General features: G+C 35.3%; 1 long non-coding RNA gene across 10 annotated transcripts in view; it reads right to left on the reverse strand.

The window, feature by feature from the left end:
• The window catches only part of LOC125397736 (uncharacterized), a 184796-nt gene extending 169029 nt beyond the window's left edge, over positions 1–15767 (reverse strand). For 7 of the 10 annotated variants that reach the window (XR_015736310.1, XR_015736311.1, XR_015736309.1 and 4 more), the window contains exons 1-3: positions 15462–15767; positions 10963–11024; positions 8018–8134 (exon numbers count right to left, since the gene is read on the reverse strand). This is a non-coding gene — a long non-coding RNA (uncharacterized LOC125397736). Of the gene's footprint in view, positions 1–2817; positions 4133–8017; positions 8135–10962; positions 11025–15461 lie in introns of those variants that run through there. The other 3 variants (XR_015736316.1, XR_015736314.1, XR_015736315.1) reach the window with 2 other exon arrangements.

Raw genomic sequence — 15767 nt, forward strand, 5'->3', positions numbered from 1 at the left:
CTCAGCAAATGTTTCTGCTATGAGCTCTCGGAGTTTCAGGTTGCCATGTAAGAGATTTACTTAAAAAATTATTCACGCAGTAGGCCCATGAAGGGTGTGTAAGGAGCAGCAGGTCTCCTGTCTTGTTTAGCTACTGATGGCTGAGATGAATCCCATGCATTGCAGATAAAGCCAAAATCAAAGCTGAATGACGATGATGTATCTTTAAGGGAACACGGTGGCTTAGGAAGCAGGAATACATTTCCTGCACAGGAAAAAGGAGCAGGTGCCTCAGTCAGCATGTAGGAAACCGTACCAAGTACCTGGCTATGCTGGATATCAATTTACTTTGTCTCCTCACAGGTTTCAGGAGCAATCCTCCTTCGTTGACTAGTAGGTTATAGTCAGGTCCTGGCTAGAACCAGGATCCAGCTGGGAGCTGGACTCCAGTCAGGAGCCTGACTGACAAAACCCCTCTGTGAAGAGACTGATATTATCTCTGGTTGCTTCGGATTGGCTAAGTGTGTAATATCATCTAGAGAATGGATTTGGGCCAATCACGAGACAGATCTCAAAGCGACCAATTGAAATCAAGGGCCTGCTGTAACTATGGAGATTTCATCTGAGCTGCTGTTTCATGAATCTCCCCCCTCCCTGTTGTTACCACAGAAACAGGAAAACTGAAACTAGAAAGACAGAAAAAAATGTAGTTTAACATGGAATCTGACTTCAACTGATAACAGAGAAAAACAATCATAGGTGACAGGAACATGAGCATGCACCTGGCTTTTTGGGAATAGATCTTGGCTTCCTATAAGAATGCCTGCATTTCTGTATGAGCCCTCCTGAATGTGACTCTGGGCAGCCAAGTGCAGCTTGCTACTGAATATTTGCTTTCTTCCTATGTCAATATTTACTATTCTTATGAATGTACACAGAGCCATCGCATGGAATTGGAACTATTAGAGTGGTGAGTTTTACCTCTGTTCAAGCAATGTACCGTATGAGCATGGAAGGTCTTGAAATGTCATAATGGTCAAGAAATAATTTAAGATGTACTATGAAAAAAACTTCAAAATATCTCTGCATGTGTGTGTGTGTGTGTGTGTGTGTGTGTGTGTTCCCCAGGTGTGTGTGTCCAAAATGCTCCCCATTCAATATATCTCTTTTATTATTCTCTCCATTCATCCCAGCTCAAACCCATTCAAACGGTATCCTCATATTTCATACCCCCATTATCCAGCACCCCCAGTACACTCAGGAGATCTCTTCTATTTCCCCTTCCCAGGGAAAATCTATATATCTCTGTGGGCCCTCATTGTTATTTAGCCTCTCTGAATCTGTGGATTGTAAATTGGTTATCTTTTAATTACACCTAACATCCACTTATGAGTGAGAGCATACTGTGAGGTAGGAAGTAGCCTTGAATGCATTGGCAAAGGATACAGTGTCCTGAGTATGACCAGGGTAGCATACATACTGAAATTAACAATTAATAGGTGTGTCCTCCTGAAAATGAAAATCTTCTGTGAAGCAAAAAATACTGTCAGTGTGCTTGCTAGGGTCAGAGATGGAATTCAGGCACATGCATTGTGATAAAGTTCAACCTTGCAACAGCAATTACTTGAGGCAGCCACAGAGCAAGATCTTCTCTGCCATGACATTCTGCATCTCTACTGAACAGACCATACTACCACAATAATCATTTGCTATGTTTTTAAATAGGCAATTATAAGAAGCCTTTTCAAACATTTAAATTCATGAGATTCTTTGGTGGTGTAAGTGAATGAAACACACTTGGTCCAGGAAACATCCTCCAAGAAGCAAATGCTTTAATTCACAAAAAATGCTTCAAAACAGAGAAAATGCTCTGTTCCATTACATAAGAAAGACCATGGCAACAGAATGAGCAATGCATGTCCATCTATTCATTTATTACTTAAGTCATCTATGGTTGAAAATGAGGTAAGAAAGTGGTAAGATATCCTGATTCTTGGTATAACTTGAGGTCTGACTAACGTGAGCATTCCAGTAAACTACTCAAAGGTGTAGACAAACTACTAGATCTACTTTCTAATATTAATTCCATTGTCAAAAATATATGATTAGATCATCAACTACTCACTTTTGCTTAATAATGAATATCAGTTGTTAATAAAATATGAAATAATTAACTCTTTACTGTTCTTTGTTTATATTTTTCTGGTGCATGAAAATTGCCAGGCAGGATTTGTGTATACTTGGCTGTTCTGGAACTCACTCTGTACACCAGGCTAGCCGAGAAATCACAGATCTGCCTACCTCTGTCTCCCACGTGCTGGAATTAAAGTTATGAGATCTCAGTTCAGCCATAATAAATTCTTAACTTTTCATTTATTATATAATTTATCATTAATTATAATTCCATGATTAAATGATAGAAAGTACAGTAAAGTACATGCTATCTAATACAGACCCCTCTTCACGAAAAGTTTTCCATTACCATGCCTTCCCCCTCCTCACAGTGCATGCTTTGTACTGACCTCATGATTTGATGGTTAGAAGTTCTTTAGAACTTCCACATGACCCACAGCATATACCTATCTAAGCCCAAAAGTCAGACTGCAGGTTGTCATAATAATGGAGCCTCTGAAAGGACTTGCTGGGATATTTTTAAGCAAGCCCAAGTATGATTTCATAAATATCAAACTAAGACTGCCCTCTCCCATACAGATCATCCGTATGTTAAATAAATAATACGAGAACAAGTGGAATAAACCCTTTTTAGTATGACCTGATCCATCTGAGAGCCCTGCATTGCCACTGTCTTAGAAGCTCTTGACTCTCCATTCAGCATACCTGACTGCTGCTGTAAGCCCGGGTTCTGCACATCACCCTCTTCCCAGCACTCCTTTTCACAGAAGACAGGAATAGTATATTACTATGGAAGCATAATTATTCATATCAAGAATAAGTGTAAACTGAGATTTCTTGTTAGTTCCCTGGCTGCCCAAAACTGAAATAATAACAAAAAATACATTAATTGCAAAGCTGCTTGTCCAATGATTTTTGCACATTCTTAGCTCTTACATCTTAAATTAACCCACACATATCCATTGTTTTATATTTTACCACAAGGCTCATGGTTTTCCAGTAAGGTTCCTGGCCATTTGTCTGCTGGAGGGGCTACATGGCATTACTCTGACTCAACCTACTCTCTCAATATATAGAATCTATGCCTGGCTATCTTGTGTCCTAATATGGGCCAAAAGCAGCTTCTTTCTTAACCAAGGTAATAAAACATATTCACAGCATGCAGAGGGGAATCCCACATTACCTCCCCTTCTCTTTATAAATAAAAAAGGAAGGTTTTAATTTTTACATAGTAAAATTACTTACAAGAAAACAGGTATCAAACAAGAATTATGCTTACAATATTTATTTCTACTTGTTATTTTATCATAATTAAGGAAAACTATAATTATCACAATCCCTTCTTCAACTGCATCAAAGACTCCAGAAGGATATAATATTACCTAGGTAAACAGGAATGGCATTGTAAGCAACTTCCAAATCTCTAGAATTGACAGAGACATCTCAAAGTTCTTCTGTAACATTGGGGCACCCATCTGCAACCTAAAGCCCCATAGCATCTTACAGACTTTTCCATGAAGTAGTAAATTTCAAAGTCAGCCCCAACTACATTGGCAGTTTGTCAGTCACTTTCTACTGTGTCCTGCAGATTATCTGGCAGATTCTTTCATGAAGCAGGAACCCTGAAGGACTGTCTCAACTTCTTTATGCAATTTTAGCAGTCATTTTCCTGTGGGTCCTGCACAGCTGTACATAACAAATAACATCAAACAGTCCAGACAAGAGGAGTTTCCTGCCCAAATGGCTAACAAATTCTATAACGAGCCTCTCAATGCCCGTAATTCTTTTGAAGTAAATTGGTGCTACCAGGAGCAGATGTGTCTCATTGTCATAAAAAGTCTTAAGATTTTAAAATATTTTAAATTCCATATTCTGTACATCTTTGAAAGAGTTGAAGAATACTTATCCATCCAAAATATATCTCTGCACATCTAGAAAAGCTAACTAACATGACTACAAGCTTGACTATTATAACTGTCTATTAACCTGTATTTCTTAATCACACATTACATTTTTAAATTTTTAAATGAGTAGCACAAACACAATACCTTAATAAGAGTGTATATATATATATATATATATATATATATATGTATATATATATATACTCTTTCATGGGGTTTCCTGTGTGTTTCATCTATCACAGCCATCAGTCCTGAAGCTGTTGTTACTGTTGGAATACTTAGGCCATTGTTTCAGGGGTACTTATTTGATCAAACATATTAGCCAGTAAGGAATCTACAGCTTTCCATCCTCTGTGAAACAAAAACAGAACTTTTTTTCCAAAGCAGCATAACCTTAGACCCAAATTCTAAATCAAGATACCTTTATGGTATATATGTTGCGTTAGTTTAGCAGCACATACAATGAAATGTCTTTGTACTTAGCTCACTCACAGTCAAAAAATTCAAAGAAAATAATAATAGCATAAATGATCCAGTCTCTCTGTATATATTCTATCTCTATGTGGCTAATTTTTCTTTATTCCCTTAATCTATGAATGTCTGTACTGTCTCTTTAAAGACTTTGTTTATTTTTTTAAATGATGTACTTCTGTATCCATCTAACCATCTCCCCTTACTTCCAGCCCCCACCCCCCGTGCACCCAAGTTTGCCTGGCAATCTCGTCTACTTCCAATATCCAGGAGGATAACTACATGATTTTCTTCAGGTTCACCTTCTTATTCAGCTTCTCTAGGATCACGCATTATAGGCTCAAAGACCTTTAATTGTGGCTAGAATCCACTTATGAGTGAGTACATACCATATTTCTCTTTTTGGGTCTGTGTTACCTCACAGAAAAGTGTTTTCTATTTCCATCCATTTGCATGCAAAATTCAAGATGTCATTGTTTTTTACCGCTGAGTAAAACTCTAATGTGTATATGTTCCACACCTTTTTTAACCATTCTTCTATTGAGGGGCACCTAGGTTGTTTCCATGTTCTGGCTATTACAAATAGTGCAGCTATGAACATAGTTGAACAAACGCTTTTATAGTATGTTAGGGCATCTCTTGGGTATATTCCCAAGAGTGGAATTGCTGGGTCCTGGGGAAGGTTGACTCCCAGTTTCCTGAGAAACCGCCACACTGATTTCCACAGTGGCTGCACAAGAATGCATTTCCAGCAACAATGGATGAGTGTTCCCCTCACTCCACACCCTCTCCAGTGGGGAGGAACTTGAACTTCCCACAGGGCAGAAAACCCTGACTGCTCTTAGGACTGGAGAGGGAGGAGGAGAGAGAGTGGGGGGAGTGGGAGGATACTGGGATGAGGGAAAGAAGTGGAAATTTTTATAAATTAATAATAATAAAAAACAACAAAAAATGACGTACTTCTTTTCACAATTCTCTTACTCTTTCTCTTCTCTCTCCCAAGCCTATGTTCAGTTTTAATCACACTGTGTCTCATTTAGAGGCCTTTATGGCTGAATCTGTCCTATTGTGTATCTGAAATCCTTTTCTGACAAAGAGCATCTTAAAATGGAAAGTTGCCACAGCCAGTGGATACTGGCCCTGACTCTAGGCCTTTTAACATGGCAGAGGTAATACATAGCTGGCTCTGGGACCACCTGGAGGAGACTGCACTTACCACCTCAACTCGGGTAACCATTTGGCTCATGTTGTCAGCAAGTAACTGACTGCAGGCTGCCCACAAACCACATTCAAGTGATTGGCCACCTGAAAGAGCCAGATTTCTTAAAATTCACTTAAAAGTGATTGAAATTAAATTAAATTCAGTTAAAAAGTCATCCTCGTGGAAAAGTGAGGTCAACATTTGAGCTTGTGCAGTGAGTCTCACAGCTTATGCTGGTCATGTGGAGGAGAACAGAAACCCCTGTTTAGTTAACATAAGACCCCAGGAAACCTGCTACCTTCCTCTGAACCAATGATGAAAGAGAAAGAAGTTTTTTTAAAAATGTCTATGCATGATAAAAGGATGTGATCCCGCTCTGCTCACCTCCTCTTCTGCACCTATTTACCTAATTGTCAGCTATATGTGTATTTTCATCTAATTGTAACTTCAACGTTACCTGGTGTGCTTTCAATCTGTCAATCCATTACCTTTGATGCATGTGAGTTTCCTCCTCTGAAGTCTGTACATGAAGAAATATGTTCATTTTTGATTTGCTTTGTTAAATTGTTTCTAATTTGTGTCACTTGACAATTATCCGGACGCTGAATTTTTACCTTCTTAAAATAATACATAAGAAGGGAAATACAAAGAAAATAAAATTTACATGGGACCATGGAGCTCAATCTTTGGTCTCAATCCTTTTAGAACAAAAACCATTCTTTCACCAGGGTCACCTAAGACCACGTGGAAACACAGATATTGACATTATAATCACTGTACTTATCAGAATTACGTTTATGCAGTGGCAATGCAAACAGTTTTATGACTACGGGTCAACACAAGATAAGGAACTGTATTAAAGTGTTGCTGCATTAGAAAAGTGGAGAAAAACTTACATAGGGTGTACATATTCACAGGATAATTTGTAGGAAATGTAATTGAAAATGAGTTATGATTTCAAGGAGGAACTCAAAGTAATTTAACTTCTTTAAATTACATGACATAATTCACTGAAGTGACAGGTGAATACAGGTGTTCATTGGTACATGTTAGATGCAGATGAAGATTACAAGTCTAAACAATCAGCCCTGAAATGAAAGATACAAGCAATACAATATGGATTAAATTGCTTACATGTAATAATATATATGTGTGTGTGTGTACGTATATATATATATATATATATATGTGTGTGTGTGTGTGTGTGTATGTCTGTGTGTTGTGCATATGTGTGTGCAAACAGAATACAAACACTAGTACTGGTTCTCTAGTACACTCATTGCTTAAAAGTATTTTACTCAATATAAATATATAAATATTATATAAAAAACATCCTCCGTATTCCAAGTAAAAAAATTCTCCCTATTTTCTAGTCAGACTATTCTGTGCTAATTTTGATAACTTTGTCTTCTGTTTTTCTGTTTGCCTCTTTGTGGTGGGGCATTCATGTGTTTCTGCACAAGCATGTGTGCATATGTGTTCATATGTGAGTGTGTTTGTGTTTCTCCATGTGTGTATATGTAGTAAGTTATTCTGCTTCTTTTCATTTTTGAGAGTATAATTTAATTAATGCATTTCTCCCTTCTCCTTGCTCTTTCAAACCCTCCCATATACCTCTATATATTCTCCTTCATATTTGTGAACTCATTTTTACTAATATTTGCCAGATGCATATATTTATACAAATATATATTTATTTTAAATATAACCTGATAACTCTGTTAACACTGCCTGCACATTTGCTTTCAAAGCAGGTCTTTTGGTACTAGATAACAAAGTTGTGTGCTCTTCCCTGAGAATGACATATGACTTTTCAAGATTTCTTCAGCAGAATATGGTGCTTTTTGTAGAGTTGAGTTTTCCTGGGATTTCCTTTCTCCGTTGTGCATGTTCATTTGTGTTATCATTACTCAGGTGACTGTGTATTCTATGTAAACCTCCAGTCACCTTCTACCACATCTCTGAAACTGTATGGGTTTAAATGAAAGCTGAAACCTAGAATCCTAAAAGTTTCAATACTTTCCCAAAAGTTAGAAAGTAAAAGAAACAAGTGGATGCCACTGCACTGAACATTTGCTGACCATTATCCTCAGAGAAATTCGTGGAGGAAATGAGCAATGAGTGTTTCTATAGCAAGAAATATTAACTACTTCTGCGTGGAAATAACATAGTGTACTTTCTACAGAAATAATAAGACATGTAAAAAATGCATGGGTTAAAAACATGGTCAGAAACATGCTTGTACACAAAAATATAAAAATTTAATTGAGTTTTGCAAACAAGAAATTAATAATAAATAAAAGGCAGAAAGCCCCTCAAATTACAGTACCATCAACTAGGTGTGTGGTCTGTATCTTCACCAAAAGCTTCTCAGGAGAAGGCAGAGAAGGACCTCGTCAGTGCCTGAGTCTGAGATCATCTTGAACAGGATGATGAGATCATGTATCTGCATCATAGAAGGAAAAATAAAATGTTTAACAACTAGTGAGTAATTGTAAAAAATATATACTTGAGTTGTAAATAATTTTCATGATTATTAATATCAAAATAAAGATTAAAAAGTACCAGTTCCTAAAATAGATATATGAGTAATAAATCCAATGTTTACCAGTAACGTACAGTTTGGATGAAGAAAGCATCCAGTTCCCCTTATGTGTCATTCCTTTGTCACAATGATCAAAATGACTCTAAAATTTCTATAGAACCAAAATATATCATGTATCAATGAAATTATCCTCAAAATAAAACAAAATCAGAAATTTCCAAACATATTTCCTATTTTCAAAACTTACTGCAATGTGACAACACAGTCACACACAGACACACAGAGACACACCTTCATATGAACATAATATTATAGGGGATACGGTGAATTCTCAAAATTATCATTTACTAGTTATCATTGAACTCATCCTAGAAACGCCAAAGACATACTAGGTAAAATTTTTCTCTAAAGTTTTATAAGTGGATGCCACATGGGAATTGGATTTTCACTCACTTAACATTGTTCATATTTGTGTATTTCATATATATATATATATATGCATTTCATATATATATATACACGTATGTATATATGAGTGTATGTGTGCATGAATGTGTGTGTTTGTGTGAATGGACAATGAAAACAAAGCCATGAACTCCAAAGTGAACAAGGATCAATACGTGATAGAATTAAAAGAGAAGAAATGAAAGGGAGAAATGATGCAATTATATTAAAACTTCCAGAATTTAAAAAATACACAAGTAAAGAATAAACATATCAAAACTGAAATGTAGCTATAATTTAAAACATAATCAAAGATTGTATAGCCTACAAATTTTAATTTTAAATTAATCTTTAAAATATTATTAAAAGCAATTGTTTCTAAGATATGAAACCACAAAATTCACAGAAGAAAGATATAAATGTTCTATGTTTCTATTTTAAAATGCAGTTTTGTATATTGGAAAAGAGTACTGACAGTCAGTTTTAAAGAGTGTGTTGACTTTATTTGTAATCTGGAAATCAAACACCACAGAGCAGTAACTCACTTCATAAAGCTATCTTCAGAAGTCCCCAGTGGGTAGGACATTATTTTAGTGTGACTATTACTTTGACAAAACACCATAAATAAAAGAAAGATAGGGAAGAAAGGGTTTATTTGAATTAAACTTCCAGTTCACAATTCATCAAAGGAAGTCAGGAAAAGAACTTAGGAAGGACCAGAACCTGGAGGGAAGAGTTGATCCAGATGCCATCATGCTGACTGGCTTGCTATGCACGGCTTGTACAGCCTGCTCTCGTGTAGAAGCAAGGACCACCAACCCAGGAGTGGCACCACCCACAATGACCTAGGTTCTCTCCTATTAGTTACTAATGAAGAAAATATCCAAATGTGTTACTCACAGCTCAATCTCTTAAATGCATTTGCTCAATTGAGATGACCACTTCTCTAATGACTCTGCCACGTCTCAAGACATACAAAACTATTTAGAGTAAGTAGAAATATCTGAGATGTACCTAACTCTGAAGTAAAAATGCTGTAAAGACTGCAGAATCTTCAGTTCTTAACTTGAAATATTCTGCACACTCTAGAAAAATGATATTTTCCTGAGCTGTACTCTCAGGATCATAATTTAACTTCATGAAACTTCTTGTCTAAATTAATCATCTTCTCTGGCTGTTTTTGTAAATACCTGAGAATGATCTGCCAAACTGAAACCTTAATTCAGTCTAAAATACGTATACACATAAAATAGCAATGTATGTGGCTCTTATGTACACTGGACCCTCTCTTCCATTTAGACTAGTACATTGACAATATAGTGATATCAGGCTTACAATGTGGTTGCTCTGGGATGTATTATCACAAGCATTTTTTAAGAAAAATGAACCACTGGATAGCTCCATATAACACTCCCATGAATTACTGAATTGTACTGACAAATTGTTGTGATATTTTTCTAAATTATTTGATTAATATTCAAGTGATGTAAGGCTAACATTTTTCCCATGCTGAGACAGGAAGATGTGTGGTAATTTTTATTCTGTTTCACAATTTCTATTTTGAAATATGTGCAGAGAGAAATTTACTAGAAAATCCACTTTGGAAAAAAAAAACTTCTTAGATTTTTTTTTTTTTTTGCCAAGGCAGTTGATTTAGGTGACTATAATGCAGGTAAAAAATAATGTGACAGAATTCCTTCTCTCATGTCCAGGTTTTCACCACACTGTCATTTTCTGTGTGGAAATGGTGCTGGATTTCTAAAGAAATTCCTACATATCTTCCCTATTTTTTTACATATATTGCAGGCTTTCACCAGGTTTAATTGTGGGAAACCCAGAAGGGGTCCGATGGAAATTTGGTGTTGTTTTATTTATTTCTTTGTTTGAGATTTTTAAATACATGGGAATAAACTAAAGGATCCTTCCAGGAAAAATACTGTCAGTATAACATTCTATTCAGTTTAGGCAAAAGCTTATCTGGATGCTGTTACTTGTGGAATTAATTATGCGTGTGTGTAAGATGTCATTTCTTAGGAAACAGCATAGAAAAACAACTAGAATATCTTGTACTTTTCTTGAGGGAAATTACTAAGCATAATTTCCACAATTTTATAAAATTAATTGATTCACTATAATTGAAGTAAGTTATTAGTGGACAATTTATATAAAATTCTACATAAAATAGATGGTTATACTTTATGTTATGTATTGATATGATTGTAAACTTAACTTCCTTTATCATTTAAAATGCAGTGCACTCACGTGCCTGGATCATTGTCACTTACCACAACATCCATTTGATCCATCTAGATATCCACATAGAGTAAATCTCCCTCCTGATGAGAATCTCGAAGAAAGGGAGATAAAGAAGATACATATGACCACTGAGCCTCTCTCACCTCATTCTCCATACAGAAATGCATATGATCTACTCTCAGTTACAGGGTAAGAGGGACCACCTGGGATCCAAGCTGCTACCTCCAAACCCATTTTATAAGGCAGGCTTTGAAAACTTTTCTAGACACCATGTCCCTTTGTCCATGTCTTTTTTCTCCACGGTAACTTTGTTTCCTTCTCTTACATTTAACCTGTTAAAAATGTTGAATGTTCTTTTCTTGGTATGCATCATACACATACATATATGAAGCAGTGATGGATCATTGGTTTTAAAATATAAATAAAAATTATGGAAGAAAGTCAGTTTGAATTAAAATTTGATATGGGCATAATAGATGAATTGAAGGATAAAGAATGAGTGGATATGATATAGATCTATTATATATGTATATAATTTCAAAGAATAAAAAAAGTTTAAAAGTCCCATGTGATCTTTTGAATGATTTCAATTTTAAGTTATGATAGGATATTTGCAAACTGTGATCTGTAAGTTTTATTTCTAGGAGTCTATTGGTTTTTAGGCATGCACGTGTGTGAGTATATAATGAAATCCATACAATGATATGGCTATTTTTTATTCTCTGTCTATGAAAACCACATTGTTATTAGTGTAACCAGAAAGTTCCTGTGTCTTGGTATTACATAGAAACCACTAGGAGAGCTTAGAAATATACTTTTATTAGGTAAGGTGATGATTGGAATAAGAATGTCCCCCATAGACTCATTGTCCTGAAGGCTTCACCATGGTACAATATTATTAGGAGATGTGGCCTTATGGGACTAGGTGTGACCTTGTTGGAGGAAGTGTGTCACTGGGGGTGTGCACTGAGTTATCAAGTGCTCAATTAGTCCTAGTGTCTCTATTCTTGCTGCCCACAGAGCCAGATATTGCCTAGCACTTACAGAAGTTTCTTAAAACTTACAGTAAATTTCTCACTGCTATGTGTCATGGCATTAAATCTTTTTGATTAAAAATTAATATATAAAAAAGATGGCTAAATGTAAGTACAGGTATTTACTTCTCTAAATTCTTCCCACTTATCAACATTTTCTTTAAAATATGTTTCCCTATGGTTACCTTTATCACTAATACTGAAATGTAAGCTTTATTTCTGTGAGGATCTGAAAGATCATTGTGGACAGGGATTTAAAAAAAAACTATAAAATTCCAAATGGAGGAAAATTTTGCATAATACTTGTAACAAGAATGGTTGATACCCAAAAGTCTATGTACAGGTAACCTAAATTTAATTAAGCATACCATGTTTGTAACTTGGATCCAACTATTGATTACTGATATAACAAGAAACAATATGTAGATATTTAAACACAGAAAATATTTAAACAGTTATAAATTAAGAGATATCTTTATCATTCATTTACTGATAGAGAAAGAGATCAACTTATATAACCCATTATATAAAGTTTTACCTGTATCATGTAAAAGTTAATCGAAAGAAAGTGACTGAAAACAAGTTTAAAATATAATTTAAGTTTAATGTAAAATAATATTCAAAATATTTATAGAAATTGGTGATGGAATGTTTGAATAAAATGGACTAATTTATATATACACTTGCACACAAGGACATTCCAAAGATCCAGTGCAACCTGTATTTGGATAGGACACAGCCCTGCCAGAGTATATTTTTATATTAGCATCATTACAGGACAAGGAAGAATTGAGAAATAAGCATCAGAAATCTGCAGTTCCTGTCTGCAGCTCTGTAGGCATGACCATGGGACTCTATAACTTATCTATATATTAGGAGAATTATTCTTTATTCCTCATATTCCTTGGGACATATTATCTTGTCTAGTAAAAGACTTTAGAGTTTCCCCCCACATTTTAATGTCTAAACAATATAGAAGCAAATATAAATTATGCTGCTTTCAATGTTTCCTAAAATGTCATTTAGAATGTCATGACCTGGGAAATCTTGTACATAAGCCTGTATCCTACAAATGGTGTGGGACCTGTATGATAGTGCAGTTGATCCTGCTCTTTACCCTGGCTATCCATACTTCCTCTTAGCCAAAGCTTATTACATGGTTCACATTGTAACTACCTACAATCCCTGAAAAGGGGAGGCTGGATGATTCTCTGTTCTAAAACTCACAGCTTTGAGTGACTTTCAGAATATCAAAGCAGTGTCTTTGGAACTTTGCTGGACAGTCTTACAAAAATTACTCATTAGAATTTGTTTTCTATTCTGAATTTGCTATTAGATGCTGAAGATAACAGACTTCCTTTTCAAGGTTTCCAGGTACTCATCATATACAGGAGTCTAATGTTAACAAATAGCTATAAACAATTACATATCCTTCCAAAGAACTCAGGTGCATGGTCCAATCAGTTGTAAAACTGCATTTCATCTTGTTAGTCAACACATAAATTAAGCATTATGTTATAATCTTAAAATTTCAGACAATGTGGTAGTAGTGGAGACACGGTAGATGATTTTGAATTTTTGCTGGCCACAGAAAAAATGTCATCAAGTCAATGGCCTTGTCAATGGCCTTGTCAAGTCAAAGTCTTGTGATCAACAGCAATGACATAAATCAACAGTCTTGCTAATACTTATGACAAAGCATTTAAAGATTTTTAAGATGGTTTTCTTAGCTGTTCTCTTCCTCCAATAATGATCAAATTGCCCTAATTATTTTTACTAATTATACTCTTGTGAAAAATTATCACAGTACTAACAATTTCACTTACGTATGTTACAAATATGACCTCTTCACAGAGCATTCTTGAATAATATACACAATCACCAAGTAGTTGTCTTATGTTCTGGACATTCGCCATCTCCTTGGTTTTACTGTGGCCTATTAGATGGATCATAGTCTGAGACACTCTAATTGCTGCCCTTTCTACATTGCTCCTTTTGAGATAAAGAGAGATGGAATTCTCCATTTTCTCCTTTTATTATTTCTCTAACTGTACATATTTAGCTATCATCTCTACATGTATCTAAAATCTCATCCTTCCCAACCCTTTTCCAGATATTATTACCAATCCACCATCTCATCAACTTTGAGGCATGAATATTTCATGCTCTAAGTGATGAAATACATCCACTGTCATATGTGCTTTCCTGACTTTTCCCTACTATTTATCACTTAACCATTTCTCACGATCTTCATATCGTGCATAGATCCATATTAGTACTGAATGCTTCTGATTATCTATGTGTGTTTATGAAAATGATAGATTAAATACCAATCAGCAGAGAGAAAATTAAAGAGGAATAAAACCAAGGAAGGAACATCACAATTAAAACCTGTGAAATCTCCATTAAAGGTACTGTTTTTAATAAAATATCATTCCTCCCTAAGTGTTTCAGTAAAAACACGGAAAGTGGAAGAGAAAGACAGAAAAAAGTAAATTACCAGTGGCTCTGCTTACAATTGACAACAGATAGAACTGTCATTGGTGTTTGGGGGTTTAACTTGTATCTGCTATTTGGGGCTTTATCATTGTTATTTACATGAAAGCCTCCCTTTCTGTCTGGACCCTTCGGATTGTGAAGCTGGACTGCCAAGTACAACATGCTATTGACCTTTTGCAATCTCCTCCTGCCATGTGCTATGTTTACATGCATGAAATAATACACTGGATCAGGTCTTCCTCTCTATGCATTTGTGTATGTGCATTCACAATTGATTTTTTATGTGTGATGTAAATACATATGTGAATGCATGTGTTAGACAGAAGTCCAACTACTATTTCTTGGTTTTAAAATTTTCATGCTCTTTGTTTTTAAGATTTATTGAAGAGAAGAATAAAGGACTGTAAGTAAGGTCCAGTAGGATTGGAAGACAAAAATGAAGTAAAACTTTCCAGACAAAATCGGACTGACACACATATGAATTAACAGAGACAGTGGAAATATTCAAAGAACCAACCTCTACAAGAGTAAGAGTAACCTATACAAGAACTAATAGAGACAGTGGAAATATTCAAAGAAACAAACTATACAAGAGTAAGTAAGTAAGTAAGTAATTGATCCCAGCAAATAAAAGGGAAAGTCATGATCTCCCATCCCTAACCAAGAACTTGTCTCTGATTGACAACTACTCACAAAAGGAAAAATTAGACTTTTCCCACTGGAGTCTCACTGGGATACAAGCAGCATTAAAAGGAAGCCCAATGTTAAGAAGCAGACCCTCAACTCAAAATAAACTCAATTGTATGATCAGATTTTTTTCTTCAAATGATTTGTCAGGAATATTTTTACATCATTCATAAAATGAGTTATATATTATACTTCATGAATTTATTTTAATGGGAATCCTGTATGTGCATGTGGCTCTGTCTTGCTTTTTGTTTGTCATTCTTTCCCTCCCTCTCTGCTTGTTTTATCCTATTCTGGTTTATATTTACCTGTTCATCTTCAGAAGAAACAGACGGAGAAGACACAGTCTTAGATGGGTTGGGAGATATGGAGGACATGAAGGACCTAAGGGTAAAATAATGATAAGAGAAGATTGTATGGAAAAAATATTTCATTCAGTGTTAATATAAACTGTGTTTGTAAAATTCTTCCCCATCCCTATTATCAAAATTCTATCCCAACTCTCTCTCTCTCATTCCAAATGGATCACTTTGTTGTCACCTGCATTTTCATGGATAAGAATGGATACAGTCTTTTTTTTTGAAAGTAATTTTATTAAATTATAAAGAGTTTCC

This window comes from Myodes glareolus, chromosome 24, assembly GCF_982192425.1.
Source record: "Myodes glareolus chromosome 24, mMyoGla1.1, whole genome shotgun sequence".
Lineage (NCBI taxonomy): Eukaryota > Metazoa > Chordata > Mammalia > Rodentia > Cricetidae > Myodes > Myodes glareolus.